The sequence below is a fragment of the Melozone crissalis genome, unplaced genomic scaffold (genome assembly GCF_028551555.1).
Source record: "Melozone crissalis strain CALT ecotype California unplaced genomic scaffold, PUWL_Pcris_2 ptg000012l_1, whole genome shotgun sequence".
In the NCBI taxonomy this organism is placed as follows: Eukaryota; Metazoa; Chordata; class Aves; order Passeriformes; family Passerellidae; genus Melozone; species Melozone crissalis.
The window spans coordinates 5447032-5457211 of NW_026535790.1; positions in this window are offsets into that span (position 1 = coordinate 5447032).

The following is a 10180-nucleotide window of genomic DNA, read 5'->3' on the forward strand; positions in this document are numbered from 1 at the left end:
ACTGTCAGCTCCACAGTCACCTCAGCAGAGCAGGCTTTGTTCTCCCTGCATGAAATTTCACAATTCCCCTATTTTTTTCCCACTCTGTGAGTCTAATCCTTCATGGTTCTGGCTCTAGGAGTTGCTAAGGTGTGATAATAACAGGAGATGCAATTCCAGGCTGTGGCAGGGTGTCTGACGGGTTTCACACTCTGCTCCATCACCCCAGGGCTCCGAGGGCTCAGCAGTGACCCCGCAGCTCCCCCTGCAGCTCTGCCTGCCCTGCCCACACCAAACTGCTCCAGGCTGACAGCACAAGGGTTTCTGTCCGTGCCACGGATGTATTTGCAGGAAATCAGAATTTATTATGAGTGCAAGGGATTCTCACTTAACAGAATAGTCTCCATAGTCTCCACCATTAACAGCTATGGTGGTCAAAAACAGCAAAAATTTTTAAAAATGAATTAATTTTGAAATGTTCTCTGACTTTTCTCAGGTATTGTTTCAAAAGTTTTCAAATACCCAGCTAGGATTGTGGATTTTTTTTCAAAATGCAAAATAAAATTAAGAAAACAATTAAATACTTTTCAAAAAAGTATTCCTTGCAACCAAAGGGACATTAACTCATTTTCCTTTGATTCAATGATTAATTTTGAATTGAATTGTTAAGTGTTTTCTGCCTCACATCATCAATGAGTAAGACTACATGGATGTATAGCCAGCTTTCTGACACCAAGCTCAGAGCTTTTAAAACTGTTTTTTTTAAAAGGAACAAATAGATAAGGGAAAACCCATGATTGTTATGCTGTTAATAAAACTGGCCAAAGGCTGAGGTCTCAGATCAGATGAGTTGCAGAGGGTACAGTGATTTTTCAGATTCCTGCATGATGTGCTGCTGGTGCTCTTTTTACATCTTATTTCAGTCAGCAAATTACCAGAAGAAGCCAGTGTCCAATTTGTCATGCTGGAGATAATTTTTCATGTGGAAAGCATTGCACAGAAGTGGTTTCTGCTTTAAGCTGTGTCCCACGTGTCACCCAAATATTTACTTTGCACATTAAAGTGACTCATCTCTAGATCTTATCAGAGAAGAATAGTGTTTCATATCTGAGTCACTCTTACCCTTCTTGTGTAATCAGTGTTCCAAGAAAATGCTGCATTCAGATCCCGAGCAGGACAGGTGAGCTTCAGCCAGGGGGAGCTGGGTTCACCTGTAGTGAGCTGGCATTTTACCTGGGACAGGAATTCTGCCTCCCTGCACTGTATTTGTGGCACACAATAGCAGGGATATTCACCGACACTGAATTTCTTGAATTACAAAACACAGCTCCAGATCCCACTGGCTGCACACAGATACCTGCTGGTGTAAGCAGGGGGGGATTGCACAAGGACTCTGCTTTCTGCAACTGGAAAAATGCTTCTGATCTTTCTCCAAGCTTTATTAGCCAAGGACCTGTATCCATTGTTAGTTTTCCAGTAGCAGAAGAGCCATATCAGAATATGAGTTATCTGTAATAAGATCTCAATTCAACTTTATTTTTGTCATGCTTTAACACAAGATGCAGTCAGCTGGGCTGGACCTGAGCATAAAACAGCAAGAAATCTCACTTCAAAGAACTTATGAACTATTTAATGGGATCAAAGAGAGAATTAAATCTCTGTTTCACCCACCTACAAGTCAGGAGCACAGCATGAGCCACTTGTCTGAGGCCCCCCTAAAGTCAATGGAGAGCCACAAAAATGCCTTTGTGCCCCATTCCACCTGCACAGGTGGGTGACCAGGACCTGTCCTCGCTGCTCTGATGGGTGCTCTGCCCTGTCCTGGGCCAGGTTCAAACCTCCCAGAGCCTCCCCAGGGGCAGCTTCCCCCACCTGGGTCAGGTAGGGTTTGATATCCAGCAGTGTCTGCAGAAATCCCCAGGTGAGAATTGACAATTGACAGTCTTTATCTCACACCAAGACCCTTATGATCTTAACTCCACAGTTACAACATCCAGAGTCAGAAATAAGGCGACCAACTTAATGCAGGAAAAAACCCATAAAAATCTTGAATCCAGTATTCCCATCCTATGAGAAACTAAAAGCAAAAATGGGGAAGAAGCCACCAATAATGGTGAACAGCTCCTAGATGCAGCAAGTGTTTTTTTTTTTTTTACAAGGATAGGAAAAGCAGTCATCACTTGATGGACTAATTTATAATGATTATTGCACCCTGGTTTGTTCCTGATAGCACACATGATATTCAGGGGGCTGATAGCATCTCTCCCCTCCCAAGCCTCACACTGTTTCTGCTACAGCAAGCACTGTAATCAGGGTTGGGAAACAAAGCCAGTGATGCACATGTAAACCAAAGTTCAAAACCCCCAACTTCCCCCACAGGCTGGGGCATCACTGGCAGGGCAGCACAGAGGGACAAAGGCAGCTTGGTGGGAGGCAGGAGGATCTCTGCATCCCTCTTTGCACCCCTCCAGCTCAGCTGCACCAAAGGCTGGAGGTGACAGAGCAGCCAGTGCCACTGGGAGCTGGGCACAGAGCTGGCACTGCCTGTTACAGACATCTTTTTATGGAAAATCCTTTCCTTAGGGTTTTTCCTCCTGAGAAGCCGAGAGGCCTCAGGAACAAAATGTAAACAATGATTATCTGCTGCTGTGGAATGCAACAGGTGCATCTGTGATTGGTCCATCTTGGATGTTTATAATTAATGGCCAATCACAGTCAGCTGGCTTGGACAGAGAGTCGAAGACAGACAGAGCCTTTGTTATCATCCTTTCCTATTCTATTCTTAGCTGGCCTTCTGATGAAATCCTTTCTTCTATTCTTTTAGTATAGTTTTAATGTAATATATATAATAAAATAATAAATCAAGCCTTCTGAAACATGGAGTTAGGTCCTCATCTCTTCCCTCATCCTGAGACCCCTGTGAACACCGTCACACCTGCCCCCTGCACCAAAGGCTGGAGGGGACAGAGCAGCCAGTGCCACCAGGAGCAGGCACAGAGCTGGCACTGCCCACTGCCCCTGCACAGAGCCCTGGGAGCTGCAGCCAGGGCAGGGCCTTGCCCAGGTGCCAGCCGGGCAGCACAGAGGGAATGAAAGCAGCTGGAAATATTGAAGCACTTAAAACATCCTACATCACAGCCAGAATTTCTTGTGCATGAGTACTTCTGGATGCACTCGTGGTTTCATCATTTCTTCTCCTCTGTTGTTCAAGGACAAGGAAAGACACCCATCCCCTAAGAAGTGGCCCCTTTCCCCCACACTGATTTCCTGATATAAAAATATATAAAAGGACTCTTCTTAAATAATTTTTTTTCTACAGATATTACTATTTTGGCACTTCTACCTTTTTTTTCTTCAAGACTGTTTTCCCTAGACCTTAAAGCACCTCTTTGAGAAATTGCAGTATGAACATGCAGTGACTTTCCTAAGAAAATATTGTCAAAATAAAACTTCTCCACAAAGCATTTGCGTTTCAACAAAGCAGCATCTTAACATTTCTATTGAAATTGATTTATTACAATCAGTCTATTATTTTTCTTTACATGAAGTCAACACAGAGGAGTCAATATCACATAAGAAACTTGTGAAAGAGCAAAGATTTGAAAGGCAGAAATGGGATCAGCCACAGTGACTGTCAGCCATGCTTTCATATTCTTAATTTAGCCTGGAGATGTGACTCCTGGGAGGTGAGTCTGCAGCTGCTGGTGATGTGTGCTGTGCACTGAGTGCTGAGCCTCCTCTTTGGCAGGGAAACAAATCTGAGTAAGAGCTCTGTACCTGTCCTTCATGTCTGGGAGAGGCAGGTGATGTGCTGTCACCATCAACAGCGTCCAAACCCACCAAAACATCCACAACAACAACAACAAAATCTGTTTCCAGAGTGTCCCAGTTGAGGTGACAAAAGGGATATGAAAACTTGGAGTGCACAGCAGTTCCCTCCCTTCTTCCTGTTCCCATGGCAGTTTCCAGCTGTACTGGTAAATATAAAATTCTATTTTGCTAATTATTGTGCAATCCTGAGTTTCCAAGCTCAGGGGCTTCCTGCAATGCTGCAGCCCTTTCTTAAACAAGATTTGCCCAGGAGCTGAGCCAGCAGCACGTTCTGTGCTGGAGATGTGAGTCTGCCAGGCAAACCCAGGGCATCCTGCTCCATCCTTGTGGGGAGCTCTGGGGTTGGATTCCCAGCTGTGGAGGAAGATCTTTGTGCAAGACAGTTCTGCAGGAGGTTCAGATGAATAAAAACAATTCTGACTGAGAGGGTCACAGGGCCACTGTTATACTTGGAGGTGCCAGGTGTGTGGTATCTGAGGGAGATGGTTTTGTCTCTGTTTCTCACTTTTCCAACATATTTTAATTGGTAATAAATTCAATTATTTGAATTGTCAAGTCTGCTTTGCCTGGGATGGTGATTGGTATGTGGCTTCATCTCACCTGAAGAGCATTTCCGTCTTATTTTCACTGTTGAAGAGGAGAACAAGAGCATCTGGGTGGGCATCCTGGTACCCACCACAAGCCATCTATTTAACAAAAATCCAGTTCAGCCACAGACCTGGTTACCAAGAAGATTCCAGCTAAAATATCAATATTTACCAGCCTGCCCAGAGATCCTTGATGATCTAAGCACACTTAATTAGTCAGAAATTTAAAATGATCACTGATCTCAATAATAAAATATCAGAGCCCCAGATCCACCTGTACCTGTGGTTTTTCATCCTTATTTTCTCATAGAGAGCACAATGGGTGAGGATACACTTTTCTCTCCATTCCCTCAAGTTATTTCTGTGCTGCTTCTCATCACTCCATTAGCTTTCAGCTTAGCACCAAGGAAAATTTCTGGGATATTGGGAATAAAACAAGCCGACCAAAACATCCTCTGGTGGAAGCCAGTCCCACAGCATTCCTGGTGTGACAGAGCAGGTGTGAGCAGAGGCTGGGGCAGTGACAAACTGGGCTAATTACAGCCTGTGCGGGCTGGCTGCCGCGGGTGTCACGGCAGAGCGGGGCCGTGTCCCTGTCCCCACGCACGGCCGGGCACAGACATGGCTGCAGTGAGCACATCCTGAGGCTTCCCTCCTCTCCCAGGACCTGCCAGAGCTACAGAAAGGTAGGAGCTATCAGATGGGCTGGGATCATGCTGTGTTTGCTCCTGGGGAGGCAGAGAGGGCAGGGACAGGGCTGGGGCAGACACTGAGATGGGCAGTGGGGCACCTCTGGCTCTCCCTTGTCAGTGTTCACTTCTGATTAAATTGGCAAGCTCCGAGAATCTACAATCTCTTGTTCCTAAAATCTGGAGGCAAATATTCTCAAGATATTGTCTCTTTCTCCTAGAACAGAGCAGAGATGGAAGAGAAGAAAAGGAGCTTTCTGAGGAGGTGGAAATGAGCAGTAATAGGGATAGAAATTCAAACTAACGCACCATAGGAAAGGTCTTAGCTCACACCTAAAAGCAGGGCACACACACCTGCTTGCTTTAAGTGGATTTATTCATAATAACTTTGTGAGAGTTGCTAAACCAGCTCCAGATGCTGTAGGACACATTGCTTGAGCTGCTCTATCAGCTTTCATTTGAAGGACAAGTTATGGACATTATTTTTAAAAGGGTGCAAATGAAATGCTGGCTACCCATGAGTCAATGCTGTTGGTGAGGGAATGTTCATCTATAAAGGAATTAAATTAAAATGGCAAACATCAATTTTTAAAGTAATGATTAAGTACTGGAAACAAGTGTGTAAGGCTGCCCTCAATTTTGAAAGCTAAAAGGGAATGTGAAAAACAAAATTGTGTTCATAGAGGACAAAGCTGAATCTAAACTCAGCATTTCCCATCTTCTGTTGGTCCAGCTTTAAGGCATAACCAAGTGTGACCATGTCACAGCAGAACTGATGTAGTGTCTCCCCAAAACAGCATTTCTGTCCACGACAGAGCTAAGGAAAACCAAGATCAATTAACTGTTAAACGTCACTGTGGCAGAACAGGAACTGAGCCCATTTTTTTTTTTCCCAGTCCAGGTTAATGCACAAACCACTGGACAATACTTCCCTTTAGTGGTTATTACTTTATTTTTGGAATGGCAATTAGGGAGGGACCAGCTCTAATGCAATCCCAGGGCTCAGCTGTGCTCACCCTTCACAGCAAGTGCCCTTTAAATGTGAGAAAAGTTGGTCATCTCCAGGGAACAAGGGATTATACTTCAAACAGTAAACTAAGGAACAAGGTTTAATAGATAAACCTGGTTTGCATCAAAGGTTAGCACCGGAAGCAGTGATGGATCTTATTCAGTATTTCAATTAATAACCTTGGCAGAAATATAGGAGTGGCTAATAAAACGTATGACTTGAGAAACAAATTATGGAAGCAGAAAATCTATTACACAGAATAAGAAAAGTCAGAGACCTGCTGTGGCAGTATTTGTCTGCCTTATAATGCAACAAAGCAGCCCACTTAAAAAACTACCCCAAATTTCAGCTGCAAGCTGGGAGTTCATTAGTGCAGAATGACATTGGAGGAGAAAGACCTGCTGCTGGTTAATGACAACTTAAATACAAACCACCAGCGTGAGGTGGCTGGGAAAAGGAAATAAGGGCTGCTGGCTTGTTCTGCAGACAACTTTTCCATTAAATACAAGATGACATTCATGCCATTCCATGGGCTGAGGACAGAGGTCACTGACCATTCAGGGACAAGGATGAATTCATTGTAAAGAAATGAAAAGGACTCAAACCTTGTGAAGGGAAGGCTGCAAGGGACAGGAATGTTCTCTGGGCTGGCTCAGGGGAGAAGGTTTTCTGTAAAAGCACGATGCTGGCACAACAGCACACAGCAAGAAACTACTGTTAATAATTCCAGACTGGAAGGTTTGGGAAAGTTTACAGTGGTTTGAATTGCTTTAAGGTGAGAGCAACAGGAGCAGTAAATGTGCTGAATTACAGACCAGGGCTCCTTTCAGGAGGGACTAACCTAACACAAACATCTAATGTGGGACAGGACTGGAAACCCAGGCAGTGCTTGGGAGCGCACAAGGCAGGGAGGGAGCCAGGGCGGTGAACAGACAAGAAAAGGGAAGCAGATGAAGAGTCTGCACCAGGACATTTGGTGCATTTTCAGCCAGGCCCCCTCAGCTACATCCTGTGCATTTGAAGGGGCTGGTAACCTGATTCAGGCTTAAAAGCCAGAACAACTGTGATATTAAAAAAAATTAATTTCATGAGTAAAGAATGGGGAATTCAGAGTGTTCTTCATCTCCTTGAAAAGCTTGTCTACTCCAGATATAATGAATGCTTTCTAAAGTCCAAATTCTCATTTGCTGTCAGCAGTCCTCTCTTTTAGCTTCCATTTAAAAAGGAGAATAGGCAAATACCTGAGGCCTGCTCCCCAGTTATGTTTGTCTGTATTAGAGCTGGAACTATTCCTTTTTGAACATCTGAAAACCCTCAGCACATTGTGAATGTTACCTGAAATGACCAACTCTGGACTAAAGGGAAAAGATCTTTCCACTGAGGAATTCAGTGTTTCATTGCTGGCCAAGAACTAGAATTTACTGCTTCAATCACATGAAACAGGCTCTTGATATTGTTCAAGCCCTGGATGTAATTGCATGCCAGCAATGGCATTTTGTGGTCACTCTTCAAAATATCAGAAATTTAAATTGCCTCATAAATACAGCTGGAAGGGGCTAAATGCCCAGGAAAATGTTAAATTAGTGATGGCAGGAGAACCAGAACACATTTAGCAAACTGAAAGCCTTTGGGCCAGTGTCCTGGAAGCCAACAGGCCTCTGGAGAAAACTGCTATTCCTCCACATGTCCATGAAATGTGGAGATCATTTACTACAATCTTTTAATGCTAATCTTTCAAAATACCAAACTTTTGAATGTAGCACCCTATATTCTTCAAACACCCGAATCTTAAAGTTTCCTCCCAAATTCCATGTTCCCTTTTTTCTGTCTCTAAGCACTGAACCCTCACTGAATAGCAAATCCCACGCTGACAGCAGGTGAAGCTGGAATGGAGATCAAACCCTTCTTCCAAAGTCACTGCAGGCTGAGATGCCATCCTTGAGAGCCAGGTATGACCCTGGAAGGAGTATTAGTGCTGCAGGGAGCTCTGGTTTCCAAATGAAACCCCTTTCCAAGCAGAGATGAGTTTGAATGAGCCCCACTTGGGGTTATTGAGCCAGCAGGGACATGCGGGAGGGATGCACAGAGCGGGGCTGTGCCCTGGAATTCCACAGCTCATCAGCCTCGCCTGCCTGCACCAGGCTGCTCCTCACACCCGAACACAGATCCTGGAGCTAATCAGAGGAAAATGATGGAAACTGCCTGCCCACCCTCCCCTGGGGTCTCTCCTTCCTGAACAGAGAGATCTGTGCTTGCTTGCACTGAGCTGGCTCTTCGTGCACGTCCCTCAGGGTGTGAGCTACTTCTTGTTTTAAATACTGATTTCCACATGACTTAAAGTCTTTATTTTCCAATGCAAACCCGTTTATACCAATGTGTAGAGGAGATTAAAACTTGAGAGAACACAGGGAACTGTTTCCGTGCCCCTGGACTGTGCAGTTCTGCCTGCAAACCCAGCAGTTTGCAGGAGTTGGAGTCAATCTGTTGGACAAGCCCAGGCCCAGCCCAGGGGCTGCTCTGCCCTTGCTCTGTTTGCTCAGGGTGGCTGCAGAAAGGACAGCTCACATCATCCTGGGCTGTTCATTGTGCCCTCCTGGCTGTCACTGCAGGCCAGTTTAGAGGGCATTTTCCTGCTCCTCAGGAATTGCTACCTCGTATTTCTCCTTATGAGCTTTTCCTCCAGGGCTACTCACACTGTTCTCTCCTGTATCTTCCTCTCCAACATCTGAAAAAGAGGGAAATCCCTTGCTCTAATTTATGGTAACAACAGCTGCAGGTTTGGGGGTCACAGCCCTGAAGGGCTCTCGGGCACTTTGTACAGGGCTGGGACCAGGAGCTGAGAGTGAGCCGAATTAAAGGCCCTGCAGAGCTGCATAAACAGCCCCAAAAATGCCTTTCCTGACCTCTGGAGGCTCAGCATTCATACCCAGAGGGTACCGAGCCCCTGGTGCTGCCTCCCACCCGGGCTGAGGAGCTGAGCCCCCCCAGCCCCAGCAGCTCCTCCCTACCAGCTCACACAGAGCTGCTGCAGGTGGAACAAGGCACAGAGAGGAGAGAATTCAGGGCTGTATCACAGACCACAGCTCCAATAGATCCAACAAACCCGGCACCCCAAATACATCCAACACAAACCCGGCATCCCACAGCATTCCCGCTCTGCTGCTGACTCGTGTCCTGCCCATTCCCCCGGTGATGTTATCCCATCCCTCGGGTGGAGCCGGGATTACTCAGTGTGTGCCTGCTCTCAGCAGAGCCCTGGCAGGTTCTCCCCGTGTTAGCCATCATCGCTCCCTCCTGCCCCTGCCCGGGCTCACGGGCACTGGGTGCAATTCAAAAGCTCTTCCCTCTTTTTCCTGTTTCGCAGCAAGAGGGATTCTGCAGAAGTGTCACCCGAATGGACACCACCCAGCGTTTAGTGCACCAAGATGGGAATAAGACAAAACCTTGGAGACTCCCTGTAATTTTCCCCACTAATCCCTGTGCCACGGGAGCAGCTCTTGGCCAACACCGGATAATGTCACATCATCCATCACTGCACTTCTGAGCCACCGTCACTGCTGACAAACTGTTTATTCTCCCTTGCTTCTCACAGCTTCATCCTACCCAGATTCTCTTGACTCACCTTTTTTCTTCTCGGTGGGATCCTCAGAAAGCTTCATCAATGGCCTGTTAATAACCTCTGCTATTCCCAATGCCCTGGTTTAGCTCCTTTATAACAATTATAATGAGGTGCACCTTTCTCCAGCCATCCTCTCCAATCCATGTGTTTGCAATTTACTTTGGTATCTTTGGCCTTAACTTGGCAAATACTGTATTTCTGATTGTTTTCTCCACACCATCCTACCTATTCCCTCAATGATTCATTCTGCTACCATTTTTCATATCACCTGCAATTCATCCAGATTTGTGGAAATCACAGCACATCTTCCCTGGTGATATTGTCAAATCCCTTTTTATTTTTTTCTCCCCGAGAGGCTGATGCTTTAACTCAGCACTGCTGATCCTCCCTGTTTGATCCTCTCCCTCCAACACCCCTTGCAAACAGACCAGTTGGGACATCCTGCCTTGCCCAGCAATTCCTCTGC